At 44.7% G+C, this 27,796-nt stretch overlaps 1 protein-coding gene across 7 annotated transcripts in view; it reads left to right on the top strand.

Moving 5' to 3' along the window:
- Positions 1 to 27,796, top strand: part of LOC127584136 (methylcytosine dioxygenase tet3-like) — a 259,452-nt gene that overhangs the window by 142,532 nt on the left and 89,124 nt on the right. For 2 of the 7 annotated variants that reach the window (XM_052040713.1, XM_052040717.1), the window contains one exon: positions 25,983 to 26,153. The exons of the other annotated variants lie outside the window; for them this stretch is intronic. The gene's annotated coding sequence lies outside the window, so the exon portion shown is untranslated. The remainder of the gene's footprint in view (positions 1 to 25,982; positions 26,154 to 27,796) is intronic. 7 annotated transcript variants of the gene reach the window in all.

The raw sequence follows: 27,796 nt of genomic DNA, 5'->3' as shown, positions 1-27,796 counted from the left end.
TGAAGGAAAGCTGTTGGAATCTGTCATTAAGGAGGAACACTTAGAAATTAATCATAGGATTGAGAAGAGTCAATGTGGACTAATGAAAGGGAAATCAGGTTTGATGAATGTTTTAGCTTTTGATGTATATTGGATAGATTAGCATGAAACTAGTGGATTTGGTAAGATTTGGACTTCCAGAGAATATTAAGTAAAATTGGTCTTTGGCTAACATGATCTGAGGATTGGCTCATAGATAGGATACAGAGAATGGGAATAAGTCGTTCATCAGGTTAATTCCTGGGATGAGAGAATGTCTTGCAAGGGGAGGTTAGAAGACTGGGCCCGTATCCTCCAGAGTTTAGAAGAATGAGAGGTGATCTCACCGAAACATAACATTGTTATGGGACATGACAGAGTAGATGCACAGGCGATGTTTCCCCCTGGCTGAGATGTCCAGAACCAGGGCTCATGGTCTCAAAAAGAAATTGGCCATTGAGGACAGAGCTGAGAAGAAATTTCTTCACCAAAAGGAAGTTGAATCTTTGGAATTTGCTACCCAGGGGGGTTCTGGAAGCTCAGTCCCTTAATCTGTCAGAATGATAGGTTTTTAGATATTCAGGGAAGCGAGCTTACTGCAGGAAAGTGATGCTGAGGTAAAAGATCAGCCATGATCTTGTCATATGATGGAACAGACATGAGAGGCCGAATGGCCTTCTCCTGTTTGTTTCTACAGTTCTCACAAGGCTGTGAATTTGCATCAGAATTTCCTCTTTGCTGGATTTTAGTACTTAAACTGGGATACCCAATGTTTCAGGAACAGCTTCTTCCCTTCTGCCATCAGATTTCTGAACTGTCCATGAACCCATGAACACTACCTCGTTATTCCACTTTCGCATTATTTATTTATTTTTGTAACTTATAGTAATTTTTATGTCTTTATGTCTTGCACTGTACTGCTGTAGCAAAACAACAAATTTCACGACATATGTCAGTGATAATAAACCTGATTCTGATACTCCTGAGGCCTTGTCCCTGTTCTGTTAGCACTTGGCCTTGTTGAATTCTTGTGGGTCTGGAGTGGCGACGCGGATGGGGCAGGTAATGTGCGGTGGGTTGGAGTCAAGGACAGTTGTGTCAATGATGACTTCTTTGAAGCCTCTTTTCAGGTGACCTCTGACCACTTTGTAGTTCTTGATGAACTCGCCACCAATTCTGGCTCTCGGCAGAGAGGGTAATCCACTGCTCCTTGTGACACTCCCACTAGTGACAGTGTGCCAACCTGAGAATGATCTACTTATTCACATTCCTAATTTTCTGCCCTGTAACCATTCATAATTCCATCCTAAGTTACCCCCACAACGTCAAATACCTTTTGGAGACACAGATAAGGTAACTCTGCTGGTTCCTTACCCATCCAGTGTATGCTGTGGATTCACCTCCACTGCAGAGACAAGAACACACGTATTGTCAAGGGAGCGATGTGACGTTGAAGGAGTATCTTTGGATAAGGCTTATAACTGGCTGCATGACTGAAGGGTGTAGAAGGGTTTGTGGGAGTATTCTAGAGATGAGTGGGTTCATTCCTACAGTCTCGGTCAATCTTTATCCCTCAGTCAATATCAATGAAGCAGATTATCTGATCATTGTCACCTTGCTCTCTGCTGTGTGTCCTGGGCTACAACAGGTTGGAATTTTTCAAATTTTATTTTTGGTTTCATGGGGGGCGGGGGGGGGGTGGTGGTGAGATTGGGTATTTCCAATTGTTAGAAGTACTTTAGAAAAGGGATATATTTCTGCTTGGTCTCTATAAAACACAAACAAATTCAAGTCAGAAATAAAAACAACATGGGCACCCTCCAAAATCATGTTGGAGATGCAAGAAACCAGATGAGGGGCTTAGACTGAAATGTTGCCTGTCCATTTCCCTCCACAGATGCTGCCTGACCCATTGAGTTCCTCCAGCAGTTTAATTTTTACTCCAAAATCATATTACCTGATTAAATGTACCACTGTCACAACATTATGCAATGAATCCATGAACAAATGGGATTTTCCAGTGGTCCTCGTGCAACATTCTCAAAGCAAAATAGAAACTCTACAAGGTTGACATTTATTGTCAACAGAGCTTCATCTGTAAAAAACATTAAAACCTGTTTTTCTAATTCAGTCTTTTGAGGGATTCTCATAATTTTACTGATTAAATCTGAAACCTTAAATTCCAAATGATAACTGTAACTCACTTCAAAAGCCAACTCCACTGGAGTTTTGGGATATCAAAGATTGTGGAAGGCACTACAGAAAGGCAGGTCTCTTTTCTTTTAGCAGAAATAAACTACAGAAGCTGGAAATGTGAAATAAAAACAGAAAATGCTGGAAATTCTCAGCAGGTCAGGCAGCATCTGTGGAGAGAGAAGCAGAGCTAACATTTCAGTTTTATGACCCAGAGAAGTCGGAAAACGAATATATTCTAAGTTGCAGAGAAGTGGCGAAGACATATGGAATTTCTGTTCTAGGGTGAAGACCAGCTAAAATGGATGACACATACTGGGCTCATGGGTTTTGGCTGAGAGGTGATGGTGAAGGCTTTTAATAGCAGATAATCCATCTGGAGAAGGTGTAAACAGAGGGACAGCAGAAGAAAGAGTAAAACAAACACAATGCTGAAGGTGTGAGATGCAGAACACTGCATTTTCTAGAAATCTGAAATAAAAGGGAATTCTGAGAAATCCCAGCAGGTCAGGCAGCATCTGTGGAGAGAGAAAAATACAGATTGTTAGCTGAATGTTGAATTCAATATTGAGCCCTAAGGCTTTTAAAAACATTATCAAATAAAGCTCTGTGAGATTTGTCAAACATCCTTGCCTGTTCCTAAGACAAGGTTGACGCTGTATCACCATGTTCTAAGTCCCCAGTTATAATGCGCACCAGTGTTTTGCCAATGGTTGAAATTAGTTTCCCCTCTCCCTCCCACATCACTCCAGAGCAGGGAAAGTTGAGGAGGTTCGATTGCAGCTTTCCAAACCGTGAATGGGTTTGATGGAGTCATGAGAAAATATCTCTAGAAAACAGATTTAAAGTAACAAATCAATCTTAAATCTGTTGGAATCGGAGGAATATGAAGGAAGTATTGTTCTTTAACATGGTGGTTTACTGGAATCTGGGACTCACCAGTGGAAGAAGATTCCAAAAAGAGTTGAATAAATACTTGAATTTACCCTAAGGGCAATGACCATGGGAGGAGATCGAACATAGAACATAACACAGGAACAGGCCCTTTGGCCCACGATGTCTGTGCCAAACACAATACAGAATTAAACTAAATCCCTTCTGCCTGCACATGATCCATATCCCCCCATTCCCTGCATATTCATGTGTCTACCTAACAGCGTCATAAACGTCACTATCATATCTGCTTCCACCACTACCCCTGGCAGCCTGTTCCAGGCACCCACCATTCTCTATGTAAAATACCTGCCCCGCACATCTCCTTTAAACTTTTCCCCTCTCACCTTAAATGCATGTCCTCTAGTACTTGACATTTCTACCCTGGGAAAAAGATTCTGACTGTTTACCTTATCTATGCCTCTCATAATTTTATAAACTTCTATCAGGTCTCCCCTCAGCCTCTGAAAGTCCAGAGAAAAACAACCAAAGTTTGCCCAATCTCACCTTATAGCTCTTGCCCTCTAATCCAGCCAGCATCCTGGTAAACCCCTTCTGTACCCTTTCCAAAAGCAACTGCATCCTTCCTGTAATGGGGCGACCAGAATTGCAGATAAGTGTGATGATCTTCCCAAGTGATAGGCATTGGCGCAAGTTCCTTCTCCACGATAACGTTCTCGCATTCTGTGACGTTTTTAAGAGGCCCAAATCCCTCAGTCTATACCCCCAATAGAGTCAGCACAGAGTGGTCTGCCTTTGAAGTTCTGATCCATTGATTTCAAAACTTTGGAGCAAGAGTTCAATCTGCTCATATAAGAACATAAGAAGTGGAAGCAGAAGTAACCTATTCAGCTCCCTGTGCTTATTCTGCCACTGAATAAGTTCATGACTGATCTTCTACCTCAATAACATTTTCCACAACATCCCCTGATTTCCTTAACGCCCAGAGATCTATCGATCTCTGTTTTGAATGAGCTGAACATTCTGGTTCTACCACTCACCCACACACTAGGAGCAACTCTCAGTGCTCAATTAACATACCAAGCTGCATGTCCTTGGGATGTGGGAGGCAACTGGAGCACTAGGGGAAACCCATGCAGTCGCAGGGAGAAGTCCTAGCTCTTGACCTGAAACGTTGACTGCCCATTCCCCCCTCTACAGATGCTGCCTGACCTGCTAAGTCCCTCCAGCATCTTATTTGTTGCTCCAGATTGCAGCATCTGCAGTCTGTTGTGTTTCCATCTTTAAAGTCTTTCCCGACATGAAGGAGATTATTTGAAGTGGAAGACAGGGTTTGCTTCCTTGGGTATACATTGTGATAATATCTCAGTTCCACATGCTAATCCTATTGCTGCAAGCAATTAGAAAATCTTGTATTGCTGGGCTTAGGCTCACAGAGCCACAGAAAGTCACAGAGTCGTGCATCACAGAAATAGGCCCTTTGGCCCACCATTTCCATGCCGACCATTGTACTTATCCATACTAGTCCCAGTTACACACATCTGGTCTGTAGCCTTCTTTGGTTTGATGATTCAAGGGCTTGTTGTGTTCGTCCCTGTCGTGAATCATAGTGCACTTTACAAGTTCTTTAGGAGTTATATCCACACATTGAAACATTAAGTTTGAGCTGTAGATGTTAGAAGGGCCAAAGTATATTGCTTGGGCAAAAGGAACAGCTTGTTATTCCTGACTACATATGCAGTCTGCTGATTCCAGGAGAACAGTTCTCACTACAAAAATAAGGGCAGCACAGTGGTGCAGCTAGTCGAACTGCTGCCTCACAGCACCAGCGATCTGGGTTCAATCCTGATCTCCGGTGCTGTCTGTGTGGAGTTTGCACGTCCTCCCTGTGACCGGATGGGTTTACCCCGAGTGCTCCGGTTTCCACCCACATCTCAAAGGTGAGTGGGTTGATAGGTTAACTGGCCGCTGCAAATTGCCCCTGGTGTGTAGGTGAGTGGGAGAATCTGGGGGGAGTTGATGGGAAGAATAAAATGGGATTAGTGTAAATGGATGCTTGATGGTTGGCATGGATTTGTTGAGATAAGGGCCTGTTTCCCTCTCTCTGAAAACTCTACAGTTCTGGTTTCTCAATACACACGGCCAAAATTAATCACTTTCAGCCGTGCCATTGGGGGAAACAACACCGAGTGATGGGCCAAAGAGAAGCCCTTCCCCTCTGCCTGCTAAGCCCCAACGCAGAGTTCCTGGCCTACCATTGCTCAGTGGAAAGATGCCGGTGAAACTCTAGACCACCAAGCCAACACTTCAAAAGGGGCTCCCTCAGGCACTTGAACCTACAGTTCTAAAGTCCATCTGCTTTCTGTAGAGAGCTAGGGACCTGGGAGCTGGCAATAGAGAGTTGCTGCAGGGAGAGTTTCCATAGTATCTCTCTGACCTTTGAGTGAAAAGCTAGATCCAATAAAGGATTTATATATATATATATATATATATATGTATAATATGTATATTAATTCAATGGGTGTGGGCTTCACAGGCACAATCCCTAGTTGCCATTGAGAAAGTGGTGGTGAGCTGCCCTTGAATTGCAGTGGTCTTTGAGGTGTGGTAAACCCACAATACTGTTAGGGAGGGGAGTTCCAGGATTTTGACCCAGCAACGGTAAAGGAACAGCGACATATTTCCAAGTCAGGCTGGCATGTTGCTTGGAGGGCAACTTCCAGGCGGTGGTGTTCCTCATGCTTTTGCTGCCCTTGTCCTTCTAGCTGGTAGAAATGGTGGGGTTGGAAGGTGCAATCCAAGGAGACTTGGGGCAGGTACCAGTGGGGTCTGGTTTACATCTGTGTGCCTGGGTGGATGCATTAATATTCAGCTCGTAGTTCCAATACATTGAAGGCATCTCCCACTCAATTTTCAATGCACTGGAATCAATGGACCAGAGAGACTGCACCCTACAGTTATCCTGTCAGCTTTCCAATGGGGTATAGAGTCATTGTGTCATAAAGCACAGAAACAGGCTCTTCAGCCCATCATTTTCATGTACCTACCCATACTACTCCCATTTACCAGCATTCAGTCCATTGTCTGCTGTGCCTTGGCAGTTCAACTACTTGTACAGATGCTTCTTGTGCAGTGTTGGGAGAGTACCTGTCCAGGCAGTGCATTCCCGAATGTATTAGCCCCCTGTGTTCCCTGCAGTGCTCTGGGACTGCACAAAGGAATGAGTTGAATACTTCTTCTTCACGTGCATGTTATCAGATCAAGGAATAGAACACCACGAGCAGTGTGACCACTGAGGCACACAAGGTAGATGCTGGAGGAAGCTCTGGCTGTTAGTTGCCGTTCACCTTGTCAGCTCGTTGGGCTGTGGAAGGGGTTGAGCAGCCTGCAGTCAGTCCTGAAGCTGCCCAGTCAGGTTTCCCGATACCAGCAGTGTGTCCCTTTAAAAAGAGAAGGATGCAACAAACTAGTGCGACTTGTTTATTCCCTTGCAACTGTTGTCCCCAAAATAGCCGATCTATATCAGGCCAGGCAGAAAGGGGTGTGATGCATCTTGTGACATCATAGGTCCATGCCATCTGCCAGGGAAACATAAGTGTGAATTGTGCATGGAAATGCCTGGTCCAATTTTCAATGGGCATGATTCCATTCAGGAATGATTGCTAGCCTGAGGGAACTTGGATTAAGTTATCTTTCTGAGCGACTTGCTCATAAAACCTAGAGCTGATGAAAGTTGGTTGGAGTGCTTTACGGTAAAAGGCAACAGAGGCAGAGGGTGCAGTGACATTTTACAGCAATTACTGTATAACCGGGGTTTGAACAGACAGCTACATCTGAACATTAGCAGTGGCACATGCAAGATGGCCCATAATTTCTAGGAAAAGGCGAGTGACTATGAATTGCTATTTCCATCAATAGTGTTGTCCTGGTTATATAGTTATGTACCAGGCCTAGTGATAAGTGTCAGGGTTGCTATGCATTGGTCCCAACTAGAAGATCTGAACGGGTGATTGGAAAGCGAGTGTGGTCTTCAGCCTGAAACATCAACTCCGTTTCTCTCTCCACAGGCGCTGCCTGACCAGCTGAATGTTTTTATTTCAGATTTCCAGCATTGGCAGTGATTTTGATTTTCATCTATAAGAACCCTGTTTCTTACAGATGGGTAGGCATGGTAGTGTAACGGTTAGCGTAGCGTTATTACAGCGCCAGCGACCCGGGTTCAATTCCCGCCGCTGTCTGTAAGGAGTTTGTACGTTCTCCCCGTGTCTGGGTGGGTTTCCTCCAGGTGCTCCGGTTTCCTCCCACATTCCAAAGATATACGGGTTAGGAAGTTGTGAGCGTGCTATGTTGGCGCCGGAAGCGTGGCGACACTTACGGGCTGTCCCCAGAACACTCTATGCAAAAGATACATTTCACTGTGTGTTTCGATGTACATGTGACTAATAAAGAATTCTTATCTTATCTTATCTTTCTCCGCCAAGTAATCCAGGCCACTCTTAAATGCAGACAACGTGACTGTTGGATGGCAAACTGGCATTCCATTGCCTGGCACTTCTTAGGCTTGGTCACTGCAGTGTGCAAAGACCTTTGTGCTGTGTGTGGGTGCTCAAAGTGAATTGGTTCTTACGTCAGTGCATTAAAACTCCAATAATCCAGCAACGTCAGAATTTAGGTGGTTCTGGACAAGCATATCTTTTGGACTGTTAAATATAATCCTATTAAAAATAGTATTATAAACTTTCCAGTGAACCAGGTCAATGTAAAGGAGTGCAAGAGTGGTGCCCTGGTGTGTTTAAAGTCAGTTTGGGAACAACGAACTCTGGTAGGATAGTGGACTGTAAACTCCTAAGCTGTAGGGAAATCTGCCATTGAGAAAAACTGTACATAAAAACATAAGAACATAAGAACTAGGAGCAGGAGGAGGCCATCTGGCCTGTCGAGCCTGCTCCGCCATCCAATAAGATCATGGCTGATTCCCCTACTATGCAAAAATCTAACTGTGTCTTAAATATATTTCACAAGGTAGCCTCTACTGCTTCCGTGGGCAGAAAATTCCAGAGATTCACTACTCGCTGGGAAAAGCAGTTCCTCCTCATCTCCATCCTAAATCTCCTCCCCCAAATCTTGAGGCTATGTCCCCTATTTCTAGTCTCACCTACTAGCAGAAACAACTTTCCTGCCTCTATCTTATCTATCCCTTTCATAATTTTGTATGTTTCTATAAGATCCTCTCTTATTCTTCTGAATTCCAGCGAGTATAGTCCCAGACAGCTCAATCTCTCATCATAGGCTAACCCCCTCATCTCCAGAATCGACCTGGTGAATTTTGTGATGCCTCTTGTGGACCAATAATGCTTATGCTCTAGACTTCACATGGACCAAGGCTGCAAAGTGTTAGGGATAGGTTCAATGATTCGGGAAAGATCTGGCAAATGGAATATAATGTGGAAAAATGTGAAAGTGTCCATTTTGGTAGGAAAAATCTAAATAGTGAGAGATTGCAGAGCTCTGAGACACAGAGTCATCTTGGGTGTCCTAGTGCATGATTCACAAAAGGCTAGTGTGCAGGTAGGGTGAGTAATTAGGAAAGCTAACAGAATGTTATGGAGACATAAGAGTCTGCAGATGCTGGAATCTGGGGCCACAAACAATCTGCTGGAGGAACTCAGCGGGTTGAGCAGCATCTGTGGAAAGGAATTGTTGACATCTCAGGTCGAAACCCTGCATCAGGACTGAGTGTGGAGAGGGGAGATGGGCAGTGTAAAGAGGTGAGGGGGAGTGGGGTATGGAAAGAAGGTTATCATGTATTGTCAGGGTAAATGAATACAAAAGTAGGGAGGTTATGTTTCACTTACAGCTGGCATTGGTGACACCATATCTAGAACACTGTATGCAGTATTGATCTCCTTATTTAAGGAATGGTGCTAACAGATTGGAAGCAGTTCACAGAAGGTTCACTATACTAATATCTGGAATGTGCAAGGTGTCTTATAAGGAAAGGTTGGAGAGGCTAGGCTCGTATCTGCTGGTGTTTAGGAGAGTCTTAGATTGAAATGTATAAATTCCTGAGGGGATTTGACAGGGTGAATGTGGAGATGTTTCCTCTTGTGAGAGAATCTAGACCTCGGGGAGACTTGTTTAAAAATAACCACCCAAATAAGACAAAGACTGTTTCTTTTTCTTTTAAAGCACTGTGACTCTTCTTGAAAGCGGTGGAAGCAGAGTCATTGAATACTTTTAAGGTAGGGTGTGGGAGATGAGTTGCATAACACCAAAACAAACACCCTAATGTGATTGAGTTCCTCAACAGCAAAGGTCTATAGCAGAGGTCAGAAAGCCCAACAAGTGTATATTTAACTGATGACAGATGAAAGGTAGACCAGTGTTAGTGTGAATTACATCAGAATAGTAAAACAGAGGAGCTCCAATGTCCCACCAAGCTTCACATACAGGAAGGACCGGATTTCTGAAACTGGTTGTAGGACATGATCAAACGTCCTACCAAGCAATGAAATTTTCAGCTGAGCGTTACTCTGCTAATGTTGACACATATTGCTATGTGATTGGTTTTTTACTTGATAGTTTTCTCCCATCTAGTTATTTCTTGCTGCAAATAAACTTTCCAGAGGATGGGAATGACATTGTGGAGCCAAGGAGGTGGACTTCAGTTTTAGTGTGGGGACGTAATGGCCAGTAGTGGACTGGCTGCCTGACATTTGGGCTGCCTGATTTTTCTCATTCCACTTGAGGTCAAAGGAAAGGAAGATTGGGAGAAGGGTGGTGAGGTGGTTATCGCTGCTGCCTCACAGCTCCTGGGACCCGTGTTCGACCCTGATCCTAGCTGCTATCTGTGTGGAGTTCAGGTGTTCACCCTCTGACCATGTGGGTTTCCGCTGGGTGTTCTGGTTTCCTCCCACATCCCAAAGACGTGCTGATTGGTTAATTAGCTACTAGTGTGAGTTAAAAGAATCAAAAGAGGAATTGATTGGCATCTGAGAGAGAGCAAGTTGCAGGGGTACAGAGAAATAAGGAGAAGGGGAATGGGACTGATGGGTTGTACTGGAATAGATCCAATGTACAGACTGGCTTCCTTCTGTGTCATAATAAGGAGGGTTTCGAGAACAGGCAACCAGAGTTGTTATCTGCTGTTTTGCACACTGACAAAGTTAAATCTCACCACTGTGTGGCTTGTGAAGCAGGCAGGTTCATGAAGTAACAAACAATCTGCTGGAGGAACTCGGCGGGTCGAGCAACATCTGTGGGGGGGGGGGAGGAATTGTCCACATTTCGGGTCGAAACCCTGCATCAGGACTGAGATTGAAGAGGGGAGATGGCCGGTGTATACAGGAGGGGTGGAGGGGAGCAGAAGTGATGAGACAGGGGCCAGTAGGTGATTGGTGGAGTGAGGAGGGGTGAGAATATCCAGAAACCATGGAAATTAGGACGAGGCCCTTTGAGCTTTTCTCTGCCATTCAAGACAATCACGGCTGATCATCCAAATTCAGAACCCTGTTCCAGCTTTCACCCTGTACCCCTTGATCTCTAGAGCCACTGTAACCGTATCTACCTCTTTTCTAAATATTGGTATTGGTATTGGTTTATTATTGTCACTTGTACCGAGGTACAGTGAAAAACTTGTCTTGCATACTGTTTGTACAGATCAATTCAAAACACAGTGCATTGAGGTAGTACAGGGTAAAAACAACAACAGAATACAGAGTAAAGTGTCACAGCTACAGGGAAGTGCATTGCAGGTAGACAATAAGGTGCAAGGTGCAATATATTTAATGACTTGGCCTCAACTGCCTTCTATGGTAGAGAATTTCAAAGCTTCACCTCTCAGTAAAGAAATTTCTCCTCATTTCAGTCCTAAATGGCCTATTCCATATCTTTAGGCTGAGACATCTGGATCTGGACTTCCACACCATTGAGAACATCTTTCCTGCTTCTGATCTGTCCAATCCTGTCAGGATTTTATAAGTCTCAATAAGATCCCCTCTCATTCTTCTGAACTCTAATGAATATAACTCCAGTCACACCAATCTCAGGTCTGCCATGCCAGAAATCAGTCTGGTGAAGACTCGCTGCAATTTCTCCACAGCAAGAACACCCTTCCGCAGATAAAGAGGCCAAAACTGCACACAATGTACAATGAAAAACTTTATTTGACAGAGAGCTTGACATAAGATCTGAAAAGTGGAGGTTGGAATGGGGAATAGGGTTTTGTGTGAACTTGCATTTCAGAAGTTCCACAGAGAGAAATAGCCAAACGTTTAGTCTTGGTAAGGCTCATTCACTGAATCAATCACATCCTGGGCTTTTGCTGATTTCAGTCACAGTGCTGGGGTTGTGGGTGTTTGGGGCTACCTTTAACACTTCTCAGGGAAAAGAGACTGGGTTCCTAGTACTGACTGCAGGCTAGTGATCTGGTGCCATCCAGTGCCCAGTGATCCAGTGCTACCTAACAATTCAGGAACCAGTGCTAGCCAGAGAATCCGTGTTGTCCAGTGATGCAATGCTGTCCAATGATCCAGTACTCTCTAGCAATTTGGGAACCAGTGCTGTCCAGAGAACCTTTGTTATCCAGTGATCCAGTACTGTCCAGCAGTGTAGTGATATCTAGCAATTCAGGATCCATTGCTGTCCAGAGATCCCATGCTGTACAGTGATGCAGTGCTGTTCAGTGATACAGTGCTGTCGAGCAATTTAGGCTCCAGGGCCATCCAGTGATACAGTGCTGTCCAGTGATCCCAGCTGGGCATACACACTGTGGATACCTGGTGAGGACGATATGCGATTCCCTTTATCAGAGAGCCCTGCCCATTGGCAACAAGTGAAAAACAGATCTGCTGGTATGTACCAGCGAGTGGCTGTGCTTTGCAGATTTCACTGCCTACGTGCAGTCAGTGTCAGTGGAAAGATAGGCTGGGTGATGAGACTTTTGATGGCAAAACATTTTTCATTTTGATAAGCATCTGTAGAGATTCCAGAGCAAAATAAGTGGGTGTCCCCTAGCTTTTGAAATGCTGCACCTGAAGCAGAATCAGAAGGAAAATATCACATCAGCAAACGTTGCATGGGTGCCAAACTGGATACATGGACCCCGGGTTGTTACTGAACTGGGACGGTAGCTGGCCAGCCAGGGTCCTGGATCTGGGCAGAGAATTTGGGGTGCTGTTGGGACAGGGGTGGGTGATACAGAGGCCAGGAAGGGATGGGTGTAAGGGGTAATTTAAAATCTTAACGAGGACTTACCTACCAGAGGGGCTGGCCATCAAGGTGCATAAGGTCAGCTGCTTTTAAGTTAAATTTCAGAGGTGTTATTCTGTGCCATTTGTATGTGCAAACAAATTTTAGGCTGCTTATACCCATACTGGGCATATCTGAGTCCAAGAAACAAGATACTGCGGGAACTCAGCTGGTCAGGCAGCATCTATGGAGGGAAATGGACCTGAGGTGCTGAGTTCATCCAGCATCTAACAATGTGCTGGGGGAACTCAGCAGGTCATGCAACACCTGTGGGTGGAAAGGAATTGTTGACGTTTCAGGTCAAAACCCTGAATGAGTCCTGATGCAGGGTTTCGATCCGATACCTCGACAATTTCTTTCCTTCCACAGATGCTGCTTGACCAGCTGAGTTCCTCCAGCAGATTGTTTGTTGCTCCAGATTCCAGCGACTGTAGTCTCTTGTGTCTCCATATTTGGGTACACTCTGCACGAGTGCACTAAACACACTAGGAACCCAAAATAACGGGGATTCTACATGGCACCCAGAGTAAATATAATCCATCAAGTTTGTAATAAAACTGTACATAGCTCACAAACGCAACAGAATTCCCATGCCTGTGTGTTTGTGTCTCTCTTAAGATGCATTGTTTGTATCAAGTGAGAGTATCTTCCAAACATGGACTGTTGTTTAGCCTTAAATGGCGTGATTGAAGCTTTTGAGGCCCTTCAACATTATTTCACAGAGATGATGTGTCAGGATCTTTGATAGAGGAACTGAAATATGTGAGAGATTCTTATTCCAATTTTTCAAACTTTCTCTTCAAATCTCGTGACAGATAATTACAAGAAGTTGATGATTGTTACTGCCCAATTTCAAAGCTCAGTTCATGATCTAAACCGGAATGGTACACTGTGCATTTCTTACAATACACCATTCTTGTACTGAATTGATATATTCTTTCTCCAAAATAATTTTAAGTGTAGCAGGGAAGAATTCTTGCCTTTTGGCTGACAGTGTTATGGTTGAGTAATTTCTGTTGAAGTTAGCTAAATAAGGCACCAGACTTGGGTCTATATTAAACTCAGAGAAAGTGTTTATTTTCTGTAAAAAAAAAAGGATCGTGTCTGAAGTTTGCTATGGATGAGCTGAGGTGATGGGAAAATGCTGGCGGGAAGCAGTAACGAAAGATGTCCATAGGATGTAGATGTAAGTGGTAAAATGAGTGAAAGCTATGGCTAGTTGGAAGGATGGTGAAAAGAAAGTCCGTGTTGCTGGGTCCTGCTTAAGAAACACCTTGTCATTAAAATTCTCAGCCTTGTTTTCAACTTCTGCTGTTCCTCGCTATCTCTTCTACCCCGATGGGATCTCTGTGATCATTAACTTTTTACCTGTTGATCACCCTCAGATGTAATCGCTCCATCATTGGTGGCCATGCCTTCAGCTGGAAGTCTCCGAGCTCTGTGATTCCTTCTCTGCTTCTCTACTCTTTCCTTCCTTAAGAACTTCCCTAGAACCTCCCTCATCGCCCTTGTGTTGCTTGGCATTGGTTAAATTTGATAGTCACAGAGTCAGAGAGAGATACAGCACGGAGGCAGGCCCTTCAGCCCACTAAGTTTGCACTGACCATCAACCACCCACTTCCACTAATCCTATATCAGTCCCATTTACTGTCCCCACATTATCTACCCCTCACCTACACACTAGGAGCAATTTACAGCGGACAATTAAACCACCAATCTGCACATCCTTGGGATGTTGGAGGAAACCGGAACACACAGAGGAAAACCATGAGGTCACAGGGAAACCGTGCCAATTCCGCACAGATAGTGCTCCTTTGAAGCACATTGTTGCCACGTTAAAATTGTGAAAGAAATGGAAATTTATGTTCAATGCATAAATGTTGTCCAGCTCAACTCCATCATAAAATGGCAAGTTTTTCCATTGGAATCGCTCGCTGGATAAAGTGTCTCCTGAATTCCTCATTGGATTCATCATAGGTTTATAGTCCCAGGTCACCATCATTAGGACCACCCTATAAACCATATATATCTCAATTCAGAGGACGTGTAGGCTCAGTTCTACAGATTAAGAAAGTAGGAGAGAGTGATGCAACAGTTTTGAGTGTCCCAGATGCAGAGGTTGGGAAAGAGTTTGGAAGCAGCAGGCAAAAGCAGGAACAGCCAAGTCCTCGTTGATCCCATGGATCTGCCTTTTATTTGAACGAAGTAGCAAAGTTACGGCTCTAAGGGTGAGAACATTCAGGAGGAAGGAGGTGGACAGGAGCACTTGCTCAGCAAAGAAACTGAAGGCCTGGAAATAGTATTGGTTTATTATTGTCACTTGTACCGAGGTACAGTGAAAAACTTGTCCTGCGTACCAATCGTACAGGTCAATTCATTACACAGTGCAGTTACATTGAGTTAGAACAGAGTGCATTGAGGTAGTACAGGTAAAAACAATAACAGTACAGAGTAACGTGTCACAGCTGCAGAGAAAGTGCAGTGCAGGCAGACAATAAGGTGCAAGGTTACAACAAGGTAGATTGTGAGGTCAGAGTCCATCTCACCGCAAGGTAGATTAATGAAAAGGCAGGGTCAAGCAGGAAGGAATTCAATGGAGTGGCAACAGGGTCAGTTTAAACCCTCTCACTTGGACCGTGCTTATCACCCAGTTTTCCAGCCAACGTCCTGTAACTTTCTATCGGTTTACAGTTTCAAACCTGCTCTCCAGGCAGTCAGGAAGCTGTGGGACCTCTTTCACTGATGCAGGTCTGAGGTTAGGGCTTCAGCCATCAATGCAGCCACTCGAGCCCATATTTGCGGCTTCCCGGTCAGCTCCTCTTTGTGCTGTGTGATGGTGGCAGCGACTGATTGCAAATCTCCGCAGCTTAGATAGCGCAAGGACGAGTGGCTCAAAATACCCCCACACCCCTCCCTCCCGATCCTCCCATTTTTGTCCCCTTTCCCACCTCCCCCCCTCACCCCCACCACCAACCTCCCATCACCCATCGTCGCCCCCCTTCTCCTCCTGGTTCCATCCACCTGCTGTATGCACACAGTTAACCCAAAGGCTTCTCCTCCCCTGTCTGGTTATGATTCCATGTTCCATCTACCTGCCCCTAATGGTTCCCATTATCACCTCCTTTCCTTACCAGATGAAGTGTTGTGAATCTCACTGAGGGCGGCCTGGAAGAACTTGTTCCATTTTGTTGCTGCCATCAATACCAGGACTTGAGTGTCCAACATACAAGCAATGGGCGCATCATCCTTGCACTGTTTGTATGCGGTTCCTGTCAGGTTCAAGGAAAGACCCCACCCACCCGGGTCATTCTCTCTTCTCTCCTCTTCCATCAGGTAGAAGATACAGGAGCCTGTGGGCACGTACCACCAGGCTGAAGGGCAGCTTCTACCCCACTGTGATAAGACTATTGAACGGTTCCCTTATACGATGAGATGGACTCTGACCTCACGATCTACCTTGTTGTGACCTTGCACCTTATTGCACTGCACTTTCTCTGTAGCTGTGACACTTTACTCTGTACTGTTATTGTTTTTACCTGTACTACCTCAATGCACTCTGTTCTAACTCAATGTAACTGCACTATGTAATGAATTCACCTGTACGATTGGTATGCAGGACAAGTTTTCACTGTACCCCGGTACAAGTGACAATAATAAACCAATACCAATACCACAAGAGACTGCAGCTGCTGGAAATCTGGAGCAACACGCAAAGCACTCAAAGAATTCAGCCGGTCAGGCAGCATCTATGGAGGGAAATGGACAGTCAACATTTCGGATCGAGACCCTTCATCAGGACTTAGGAAGGGTCTCATGAAGAAGGGTCTCAATCCTGATGAAGGGTCCTGACCCGAAACGTCGACTGTCCATTGCCCTCCAAAGATGCTGCCTGACCTGCTGAGTTCCTCCAGCCCTTTGTGTGTTGCTCCTGCCAGGTCTAGCCCAGTTCTATGGGTTTAGTGACGGTGCCTGGGATGTCGTGTCATTCTGTTGAGGTCTCCAATATTCCTTACTATTAAGTAAGGAGCATTGCTGGAGTCTCTCCCGGAATGATTTATTTATCTAAGCTGTGACCTTGGCGTGCTTGCAGTGAATCTGTGTAATGGTTTGGCAAAACATTGAGGCGAAATGGGCAACAGAAGCTTCCCTCCTAATCCCTAAGGAAGTGATGTTAGTCTGTGTGGGGAGCGGGTCATTTGCCTTTGCTGTTTCCCATACTGGTAGGTGATATCAGTATGGGAAACACCAAAGACTTTTCATTTTAAAAGTTCCTTGAGGCCAGGAGGAGCAGAAATGCTTTTTTCTGGAATGCCACAACATGTAGCCTTCCTACAAGCCCAATGCCACCATTTACCATGGTGTCAGGGTTTCCTCAACCACCAGCCTCCCCACACCACACCAGCTGTTGCTTCCTACAGCTTAGGGGCAATAATTTAAGCCAGATGTGCTGGAGTCTGGAGCAACAAACAATCTGCTGGAGGAACTCAGCGGGTCGAGCAGCATCTGTGGGGGGGAAGGGAATTGGCGACATTTCCAGTTGAAGCCCTGCAGAGGGGAGGTGGTCAGTATAAAGAGTGGTGAGGCAGGAGCCCGAGGTGATTGGTGAACTGAGGAGGGGTGAAGGATGAGGGGTGGGTCGACTCAGGTAAGGGAGGGGTAAGGGCGGAACTGAGAGAAAGAGGCAGGTGGATGATGGATGGAGGCGGAGAGAAAAAACATGAGAGGGAGATGGAGTGGGGGGGGGGGGGTGAGGGGAGGGTGAAGGTTGGAGACAGCTGCTGGAGGGAGATCAGCAGGAACACAAAGGCCACCAGTGCTGGACTTAGATAAGTAAAGGAGGAGGACCGGGACTATTAGGGGAGAGGTGTACGGCAGGTGGAACCAGAACCAGGGGAAGGTTGGCGGGGGGAGGGAGGGAAAGTCTGTGGGTGCAGTGGGTGGTTGGAACCAGGAGGCAGGAGGGAAAGGGGATAAAAATGGGAGCAGAGGAGGGAATGTGAAGGGGGGCAGGGTCACTTTAAGCCACCTGTCATGCTATCAAATCTGTAGTGGTTTGCTGCTGTACTGGGCTCCTGACTGTCCATTTCTGAGCTGGAGGTAGTCATAGAATCATAGAGAGATACAGCACAGAAACAGGCCCTTCAGTCCACCGAGTCCATGCAGACCAACAACCACCCATTCACACTAATCCTATATTAGTTAATTATCATTAACCCTCCCCAGATTCTACCCCTCACCTACACACTGGGGGCAATATTCAGCACCTAATTAACCTACCAACCCACACATCTTTGGGATGTGGGAGGAAACTGGAGAACCCAGGGGAAACCGGTGTAAACCACGCACACAGCACCCGAGATCAGCATCAAACCTGGGTCTCTGGCACCGTGAGGCAGCAGCTCTGCTAGATGCACCGTTGTACTGCCCAAAAGTTAAAATCTAACTAACTGAATTTCCAGGACAAATAGGAATGAGCCAAAACCAGATGGGAGATCTCATTGAAACCTACCAGATACTGAAAGGCCTGGATGGAGAGGATGTTCCTTTATTCTGAGGTTGTGCCCTCAGACCCTAGACTCTCCCACCAATGGAAACATCTCCTTTAGAACTGAGATGAGGAGGAATTTCTTCAGCCCGACGGTGGTGAATCTGTGGAATTCATTGCCTGTGGAGGCCAAGTCATTGGGTGTATTTAAGGCAGTGATAGATAGGCCCTTGATTGGTAAGGGGGTTAAGGGTTATGGGGAGAAGGCAGGAGAATGGGATTAAAAAAATCAGCCATGATTGAATGGCAGATAGACTCGATGGGCCGAATGGCCTAATTCTGCTCCTATATCTTATGGTCTTATCAATTGACAATGATGTAAACATTTTGAAAGAGAATCATGTTTCTGCAAAGTTGAAGCCAGTGAACTGCACAGACCTGCTCCCGGTGTGTGACAACAGAAGGTTTTAGGGTTACAACTGACAGGGTGAGATTCAGAGGGAATAGATTTAATGATGCTGCAGAGGCAAAGTATCAGGTGGATGGAGATGGGGACCCAGTGCATCAGGGAATTATTGTGCACTGAAGGTTGCAATTTTAATGAGGAAAATAAATGAAAATGTATTTTTTCAATCTGACATGCTTTCAGTTTTATTGTTGGGGCTGGAATGGATATCACACCGAGGAATAGGTTTAAATTCTTCAATCAATACAATAGTCCAAACAGGAAAAAAGGGGAACAATATTACTGTGGCAATATATGACTGAATTCTCTGCAGAATCAGTTAATGATGTCTGACTCACCATTATCACATGGCCTTTATGGCTGATTGTAGTGAAAAATTGCCCCCAGAACCTTCCTCTCAGTATCTTTGAAAGGGGTGGAACAACACTAAAATTCTTTTGTCTCAAGGTGCTGCTCGAAAAGGATATTGATTGCCGGTATAAAGGACAATATTATCCATGCATAATCTGTGTGAATTTATACTACTGAGAGTTCTTAGAGCTATACATCACAGAAACAGTCCCTTCGGCCCAACTGGTCAATGCCGACCCACATGCCCCATCCAAGCTAGTCCCATTTGCCGGCGTTTGGCCCTTAACCTTCTAAACCTTTCTGATCCATGTACCTGTCGAATGGTCTTTTAAAAATTGTTGTTGTACCTGCTTCATCCGCTTCCTCTGGCAGCTCATTCCACATACATACTACCCTTTGTGTAAAAAAAGTTGACCCTTAAGTTCCTATTAAATCTTTCCCCTCTCACCTTAAACCTATGCCTTCTAGTTCTTGATTCCCCAACCCTGGGAAAAAGACTGAGTACGTTCACCCTATCTATGCCCCTCATGTTTTTATACACCTCTATAAGGTCACCTCTCAGTCTCCTACACTCCAAGGAATAAATTCCTAGCGTGTCCAACCTTTCCCTAATACTCAGTCCTTCAAGTCCCGGGAAATATCCCTGTAAATCTTTTCTGCACTCTTTCCAGTTTAATAACATGTTTCCTGTAACAGGCAACCAAAACTGAACACAATACTCCAAGTGCAGCCTCACCAGTGTCCTGTACAACCGCTCCATGACCTGCCAACTTTCAAACTCAATGCCCTGACTGGTGAAGGCCAGCATGCCAAAAGCCTTCTTCTCCACCCTGTCTACCTGTGACTCCACTTTCAGGGAACTATGTACTTGTACTCCAAGGTCCCTCTGTTCTGCAACACTCCCCATGGCCCTGCCGTTCACTGTGAAAGTCCTACCTGGAATTGACTTTCCAAACTTTGCACTTACCCGAATTAAACTCCATTTTTCATTCCTCAGACCACTTACTCAGCTGATCAAGATCCCCCTGTAATTTTTGATAACCTTCTTCATTGTCCATTATACCACCTATTTTGGTGTCATCTGCAAACTTACTAACCATATTATGTTAAGACTTTATGACTTCATAGAGACCATGCCTAGTTATACTAATCCTATTTACCAGAAATTGGTCACTGGCCTTCCATACCTTGGCAATTCAGGTGCTGATCTAGATACTTATTAAATGTTATGAGTCTCTGCCTCCACCACCCCCTCAGACCATAGGATATAGGAGTAGAATTAGGCCATTCTGCCCCTTGAATTTTTAAAATTTAAATTTTATTTACAGCGTGGTAATAGGCCCTTGCGGCCCAACAAGTCCGCGCCGCCATTGTTAAACCCAAATTAACCTACCCGTACGTCTTTGGAATGTGGGAGGAAACTGGAGCACCTGGAGGAAACCCACGCAGACACGGGAGAACGTACAAACTCCTTACAGACAGCGACGGGAATCGAACCCCGATCGCTGGCGCTGTAATAAGCATCTCGGTAACCGCTACACTACCGTGCCACAATCTGTGGCAATGAATTCCACAGATTCACCACCTCTGGCTGAAGAAATTCTCCTCATCCCAGCTCCAGAGGGACATCGCTTTATTCTGAGTCTGCTCCGCCATTCGTTCATGGCTGATTTTTTACTTAAACCACCATTCTCCTGCCTTCATCCCCATAACCCTTAACCTCATTTACCAATCAAGAACCTATCAGAACCTACCTGCCTTAAATACACCCTCCACCGCCCTCTGTGGCAATGAATTCCACAGATTCACCACCCTCTGGCTGAAGAAATTCCTCTTCATATCCCAGTTCCAGAGGGACGTCCTAGTTATTCTGAGGCTGTGCCCTATGATCCTGGACACTCCTGCTAATGGAAACATCCTCCCCACATCCACTCTATCCAGGCCTTTCAGTATTTGTGGGTTTTAATGAGGTTCCCCGCCTCCCCCCCCCCCCCCCCCCCCCCCCCCCCCCACCAATCCTTCTGAACTCCATTGATTACAGGCACAGAGCCATCAATAGCTCCTCATACATCAACCTTTCATTCCCGGGATCATTCTTGTGACCTCCTCTGGATGCAAGCAGTACGTTCCACACTCCAACCACCCCTGGATGAAAGATATTCTTCCTTATATCACTCCCTAAACCTCCTACCCCTGACCTTAAACCTATATCCTCTGGTTACAGGCACCTCTGCCATGGGGAAACTTTGCCGCTGTCTACCCTATCTGTGCCTCTCGTAATTTTCCACACCTCTCAGGTCCCCCCACAACCTCTTCTGCTCCAAAGAAAACAAACACAAGAAAACATACTAAGTTGACATTACCCAACAGGTATTTGGGGAGACAGCCTCGCTGTATCTCTCTTCACTATGGTTCCAACTGAATGAAGAAGGTGCACAATCGCTGGAATATAATTTAAATTTTCCAGTCCTTCAGATAATGTGGGGCAATTAGTGTTGTTTGAGTTGCTTCAGTAACTAATCATGCTGTGCAGGTTATTGAGGCTGCTACTGAGGGGGACTTTCACTATCCACAAAATAGTTACTCTCAGAATGTGAAGGCAAAACATTCTGTTCAGAGTGGACCGGGGTTTGGAGGAAATGGGAGACGGCAAGATTAACCCTGGCAAACAACTACTCTGTGTGTTTGGTAACTCAAGCTTTGTGCACATGGTCTTGGGTGTGAACTTATCTGGTGGCTATTCTGGGGTCAATAAATTATCAGGATTGAGTGTAGGTATCTGTGAAGATGGCGGAGGAAGATCTGGTGCTAATTTTCAAAAGGGGAATGGGATAAGTATTAGAGAGAGGACAGGGGAGTGGGGCAGCTGGACAACCCTGCCAAATTGGTCATTGTAATTCGTTTATTATTGTCATGTGTACCGAGATACCGTGAAAAGCCTTGTTTTGCATGCCCTCCACACAGATCATTCCAAACATAAGTACATCAAGGCACCCAAAGGAAAAGCAAATAACAGAATGCTGAATATAGTGTTAGAAGTGCCGTGCAGGTAGACAATAAGGTGCAAAGGCCATGACGAGGTAGATTGAGAGGTCAAGAGTTCAGCTTTATCATACAAGAGATCCGTTTGGGATTCTTATAACAACGGAAGAACTGGAAGAGGAACGATGGGTCACGTGGCCTCATTCCGTGCTATTCTTTGGCCAATTATTTGAATAAATACAAGCAGGAGTAGGCCATTCCGCTCCTCAAGTCTGCTCCACCATTAGGATGGATCTTCACTGGTCTTCTTTCTCAGTTTCCATACCCCTCTGTTACTCTGGATCCCTCCACCTCCACCCATCTTCCCATCCCACCTGATCCCATCCCAACCCATGCTATTCCATCCCATCCCACCTTCCTGACTCATCCCACACCATCCCGGATCTTGCTTGGGTTGGGGGAGCAGGAACCTGCAGGTGGTGGCGTTTGCCCTGCGCCTGCTGCCCTTGTCTTCTTGTTGGGTGAGGCTGTGGATTTGGGTTTGCACTGTCCGGGTACCTGTTGTGGACGATGTTGTAAATGTCTATCCTACAACACTGGAAGCTCAGCATGGACATGTTGGGCCAAAGGACCCATTTCTGTGCTGTTCAGTAGAAAAAACTTGCCCCACACATCTCCTTTAAACTCTCCCCCTCTCAATTTAAAGCTGTGTGGCCTCTAGAACTTGACATTTCCACCCTGGGAAAATGATTCTGACTGCCTACCCTGTCTACGCCTCTCAAAATTTTATATATTTTATATAAATAAAAAGTGTGTTGGAGTGTAAACCAGGAATAACATACAATAGTTCAAAAACATCCGCTGGTCACGCACCCCCCAAAATCCCATGGGCACTGGATTATCGGAGGATTACTGTACTTGATATTTAAACAGTGCTGGTCATTGTAGAATTCCATGTTGATAACAGTGGCAGTAGTTTCTTTGTTAACTGTTCGCACTCTGCACTGTGTTCCTGATTTTAATTCAGAGGACATTGTGTTCTTCTTTTGCAATTTGAGCTTTACTCCAACGTGTTAGACAGGGAAGTTAGCTGCTGATTTTATTAGTTTGCCCACCCTTCACCACCATAAGCAACAAGTTGGAATCCATAAAATGTGAAAATATCATGCAAATGGCAGGGACATTTAAAAAGAAACAGTGAAGCCATATACACTAGCGTAGAGGTTCAATAGTTGGCACTACATGGGATCTGGGTGGCTGAAGCAAAGGGGTGAGGTTACATCCCAGTTGGGCAGTTTAAATTCAAGTAGAGTCAAGAGTTGTACAGAAAGGGAAAAGGCCCTTCTGCCCAGATGTGTCCATGCTGACCAAGAAGTATATTAAAGGAAGTAATTCAATATATTGTGAATTTACAATAGCAAGCTTCACCACAAAGCCACTGAACGGTCATTAAAAACCACTGGATCACTACATCCTTCAGAGGAGGTAATTCTGCTTTCCTTACCTGATTTGTCTGCCTGTGTCTCCAGACACACCAGGATGGGTGAATCTTAACTACTTCCCCAAATCAGGGGCACCCGGGGATGGGCAACAAATATTGGCATTGCCAGGAGCATTCACATTCTGTGAGTGAATAAATTTAAATTGACAACACTGCCAATTATTGTATACTTTTGCTTTAACTAAGAGCAATGCAAACAAATCCTGCTTATTGTGCACAAGTACCGATCTCACGGCACAGAGAAAGGTCATTCAGTCTATCTTCCTCTATGGCAGCTCTTTGATGGAGCTAAGCAATTGGATCTCAAATGTCTAGCCAATATTTCCTTTTTTTTAATTACAAAATAAATATTTTATTCTTAAAAATATATACAGGAACAATACAATCAGTTCACGTCTTTCTCTACATTCAGTGTACTGTCTAATACCTCTTTGGTTTGCTGCCTCCAGCCCCTCAGTCAATGCATTCCATGTCTTCTCTCTGGTCTCTTTTGTCAGTCACTTTGGACCCGTGGTCACTGAGAGAAGTTTCCTTCTATTTACTCCTTCATAGTTTTTAACAAATCTATGAAATCCCCTCATAACTTTCTCTCTCTTCTTCAAGGATAACAACCTCAGCTCCTACAGTCATTTCACTTTAGAACATAGAACAATACCGCTCAGAAAAAAGACCCTTTGGTATGCGATGTCTGTGCTGACCATTATGCAAATTAAACTAAACTGCCTGCGCATTGGTATTGGTATTGATTTATTATTGTCACTTGTACTGAGGTACAGTGAAAAACCTGTCTTGCATACCGATCGTACAGATCAATTCATTACACAGTGCAGTTAGATTGAGTTAGTACAGAGTGCATTGAGGTAGTACAGGTAGAAACAATAACAGTACAGAGTAAAGTGTCACAGCTACAGAGAAAGTGCAGTGCAATAAGGTGCAAGGTCACAACAAGGTAGATCATGAGGTCATAGTCCATCTCATTGTATAAGGGAGCTGTTCAATAGTCTTATCACAGTGGGGTAGAAGCTGTCCTTAAGTCTGGTGGTACGTGCCCTCAGGCTCCTGTATCTTCTACCTAATGGAAGAGGAGAGAAGAGAGAATGACCCGGGTTGGGTGGGGTCTTTGATACGCTGGCTGCTTCACCAAGACAACGAGAGGTTAAAGACAGAGTCCAAGGAGGGGAGGCTGGTTTCCGTGACGTGCTGAGCTGTGTCCACAACTCTCTGCAGTTTCTTGCGGTCCTGGTCAGAGCAGTTATCCCTCCATTCCCTGCCTATTCATGTGCCTGTCTAAGTGCCTCTTAAACACCACCATCATGTCTGCTTCCACCACCACCCCTGGCAGTGTGTTCCAGGCACCCACCACTCTCTGTGTAAAAAAAAAACTTGCCCCGCACATTTCCTTTCAACTTTCCCCCTCCTCACCTTAAGTCTATGTCCTCTATTATGTGAAATTCTACCCTGGGAAAAAAAGATTCTGACTGTCTACCCTATCTATGCCTTTCATAATTTTATAAACCTCTTATCAGGTCTCCCCTCAGCCTCTCTGGTGCTCCAGAGGAAACGATCCAAGTTTGGGACCTAGGGGGTTAAATCATCCCTGCACCCTCTCTGGTTCTGACACCCTTCCAAAGCTTCAGCCTCCAACTGGTGCCTAACTGGATGGTGATTAGTAAAGTTTAGCCTATCTTCCTTGCTTTTGTGCCCTGTCCCTCTGTTTATAAAGCCTTGGATGCTTTGATCAATCTTCCCCACTAATCCCAAAAGTTTGTGTAGTAAACTGCCAAGCTCCTCTATTTCTGCATCCCCTTAAAAACTGCCCCATTTCCATCGCCTCACCTCATTCTTCCCTCCTGCACTGTGATTAAGTTAAATGATACAATAGTATAATTTAAGATGCACTTGGATAGGTACATGGAGGAGTGGGGTTTGGAGGGATATGGGCCAAATGCAGGAAATTGGGATTAGTTGGATGACACTGTGGTCAGCATTGGACCTGGTTGGGCTGAAGGGTCTGTATCCGTGCTGTATTGCTCTATGACTCTATTAAGTATCATTCCACCAGTCTGTTTATTCAAGATCACTTCTCTGCCTGCCATATTTTACTTTACTGTGGCAGCCGCTGCCCATCAAAGGGACACCCAGCAGAAGCAGACCTTAAGGTCGTGAAGAGCAAGCGGGGTTCCTCTCCTTACTTTCGGGGCTACTGTCAAAATTTGCCAAAGCATCTCTGCCACATTATCTGGAATATGTTTGGGATTATGTGGATGTTTATGTGTAGGGCAGAATCCAGCAGGAACCCAGGCTGATAACTCCGTACCTAACTTCTGGCATTTCAGTGACGTTGTGCAGCGTCTTGTGCTGCTTATCACTGGGCTGTAGAACAGGGCAGCTCCTACTGATAAACCAGATTTTAAAGCCTGAACACACATCGCTATTGCATGGGACAAGGTGAGACAGAGGGTGTTGAAATTCATTCCATTCAGCAGCACAAACTAGATGATGGGAGATTAGCTGTCTGTTTTGAAAATCAGAAATGAAACGAGAAATGGTATTAATCTCCTGATACTTAAGAAATATCCAGACAAGTACTTGAATCACCAAGGCATAGAAGGCTACAGACCTAATGTGGGTAAATGGGATTAGTGTAGATAGGTAAAATGGATGGCATGGACATAGTGGGCCAAAGGAGCTGTTTCTGTGCTCTGTGACTCCATGACTCGGTCTGCAATATAAACAAAAATTGCTGGAAACACTCAGCAGGTCAGGCAGCATCCTTGGAAAAGAAACAGAGGTCGAACAGGATCTCGGATCTAATCCATTAACTCTGTTTTCTCTCTTCACAGGTGCTGCCTGACCTGCTGGGTGTTTCCAGCATTTTGTCTGTTTTATACACTAGTCAATTTTCATATTCACTTCAACAGAAACAAAAATAAAACAAAGTGTAAGGCAGACTATCATTTGGGAATCAACTTGACTTCTGCCTCCTCTGTCCTGAAGCTGCTAAAGAACCAAAGGTAAAATTTGATATTGCTTTGGTTTGCATTAGAGTTTCAGAGAACATAGCAATGCCTCATTATAAAGTGACTTCTGTGTTCAGAATGTATTTTACTTAATGGATGGGTTCAGAATTAATAAGCAGCCAATCTGAGCTACAACACATATAGATTTAGAAAATGCCATATTTTTGCATTAGGGGTCCCTTTTACAAGTACTATGTGTTTTTTTAATAATGAGATTGATTTTAGAGGCCATTAGTTTGCACATTCGTACAAAAACAATGGGTCAAAAGTTGTACTTATGCTTTAAAAAGCACTTTTGCTTAATCAGAAAAAAATTATCAGCAGGATATAATGGTTCGGTGTTATCCGAGACGGCCTTAACACTTGCTATTATACAGAAAAGCAGACTTACTGAAGTCATTGATGTAATATGAGTCCCAGCTCAGCAAAAATTATAATTTGCATGGATCACAACAACATAAGGATCAATTAAATCTCCAAAGTCAAATAATTTGTGTAATTTGACTGCTGTAACTTTGGAAATTCTTGAAACGTCTGATTTTTAAAAGTAAATGTGAAATAAATGAAAACATTCATTAATCCAGGTAAATAATTTATGATGCAGTCAAACAGCAAACAAAAAATTGCTTAGGGCTTTAGCCAGGACATCAAAGGTTCGAATAGTTCATCTCAGTTCAAAGCTGGCTTCAAAGTATGTGCCGATTCACAAAATTTAGAAAGAAGATTTCCAAAGTTGAATTCCCCAGTCATGTGCGTTGGCCAACGTTGCTGGTAATTACCAAAGAAGATGAGAAATAGAGGCAGGAGTAGACCATTTGGCCCATGGTGTCTGCGTTCATGTTGAGGTCATGGCTGATGTTTTACCTCAGTGCCATTTTCCTGCTCTATCCCCATATCCATTGATATTTTGACTATACTCAGCAACCGACCCTCCACAGCCATCTAAGTAGAGAACTCCAGAGGTTCACGATCTTCTTAGGGAAGACATTTTCTTCTCATCTGTCCTGAATGGCTGACCCCTTAGTTTGTGACTGTAACCAGTCAGGGCAAAGATCAGGAGGAACCCACAGAATGCTGGAGGAACTCAGCTGGTCAGGCAGCATCTATGGAGGGAAATGGACAGTCGATGTTTCAGGTCGGAACCCTACACAGTCCAGATGAAGGGTCCTTAGGTAGGGAGACTAGACCTGTGCACAATTTTCCTGACGCAGTCTTACCAGGGCCCTATGTAATTACAAAGACCTCTTTACTCTTGCACTCAAGTCTTCTTACAGTAAAGTCTAACATACCATTTGCCTTCCTAACTGCTTGCATTGGCAGCTCGTTCACCTTCAGTGATTTGTGTACTGATTCCTTTGATGCATTATTGTTTCGAACAGGCAAAGTAGTGAAGGTTTATTGCCCCTCTACAAAGTTGTACCTGATCACAGAGCTTCCTAAAACGTTATTATAACCAAAGAATAAGTCCAAGGTCAATTGAGTTTCCATACCCCACTTTCCAAACAATTGCAGGATGTCATAGAATCATGCAGCAGAGAAACGGCCCACTTGTGTCCATGCTGACCATCAAGTACGGTAGTGTAGTGGTTAGTGTAACGCTATTACAACGCCAGCGACCTGGGTTCAATTCCTGCCGC

Source organism: Pristis pectinata, chromosome 29 (genome assembly GCF_009764475.1).
Source record: "Pristis pectinata isolate sPriPec2 chromosome 29, sPriPec2.1.pri, whole genome shotgun sequence".
Taxonomy (NCBI): domain Eukaryota; kingdom Metazoa; phylum Chordata; class Chondrichthyes; order Rhinopristiformes; family Pristidae; genus Pristis; species Pristis pectinata.
This window is presented reverse-complemented; position numbering and strand designations above follow the sequence as displayed.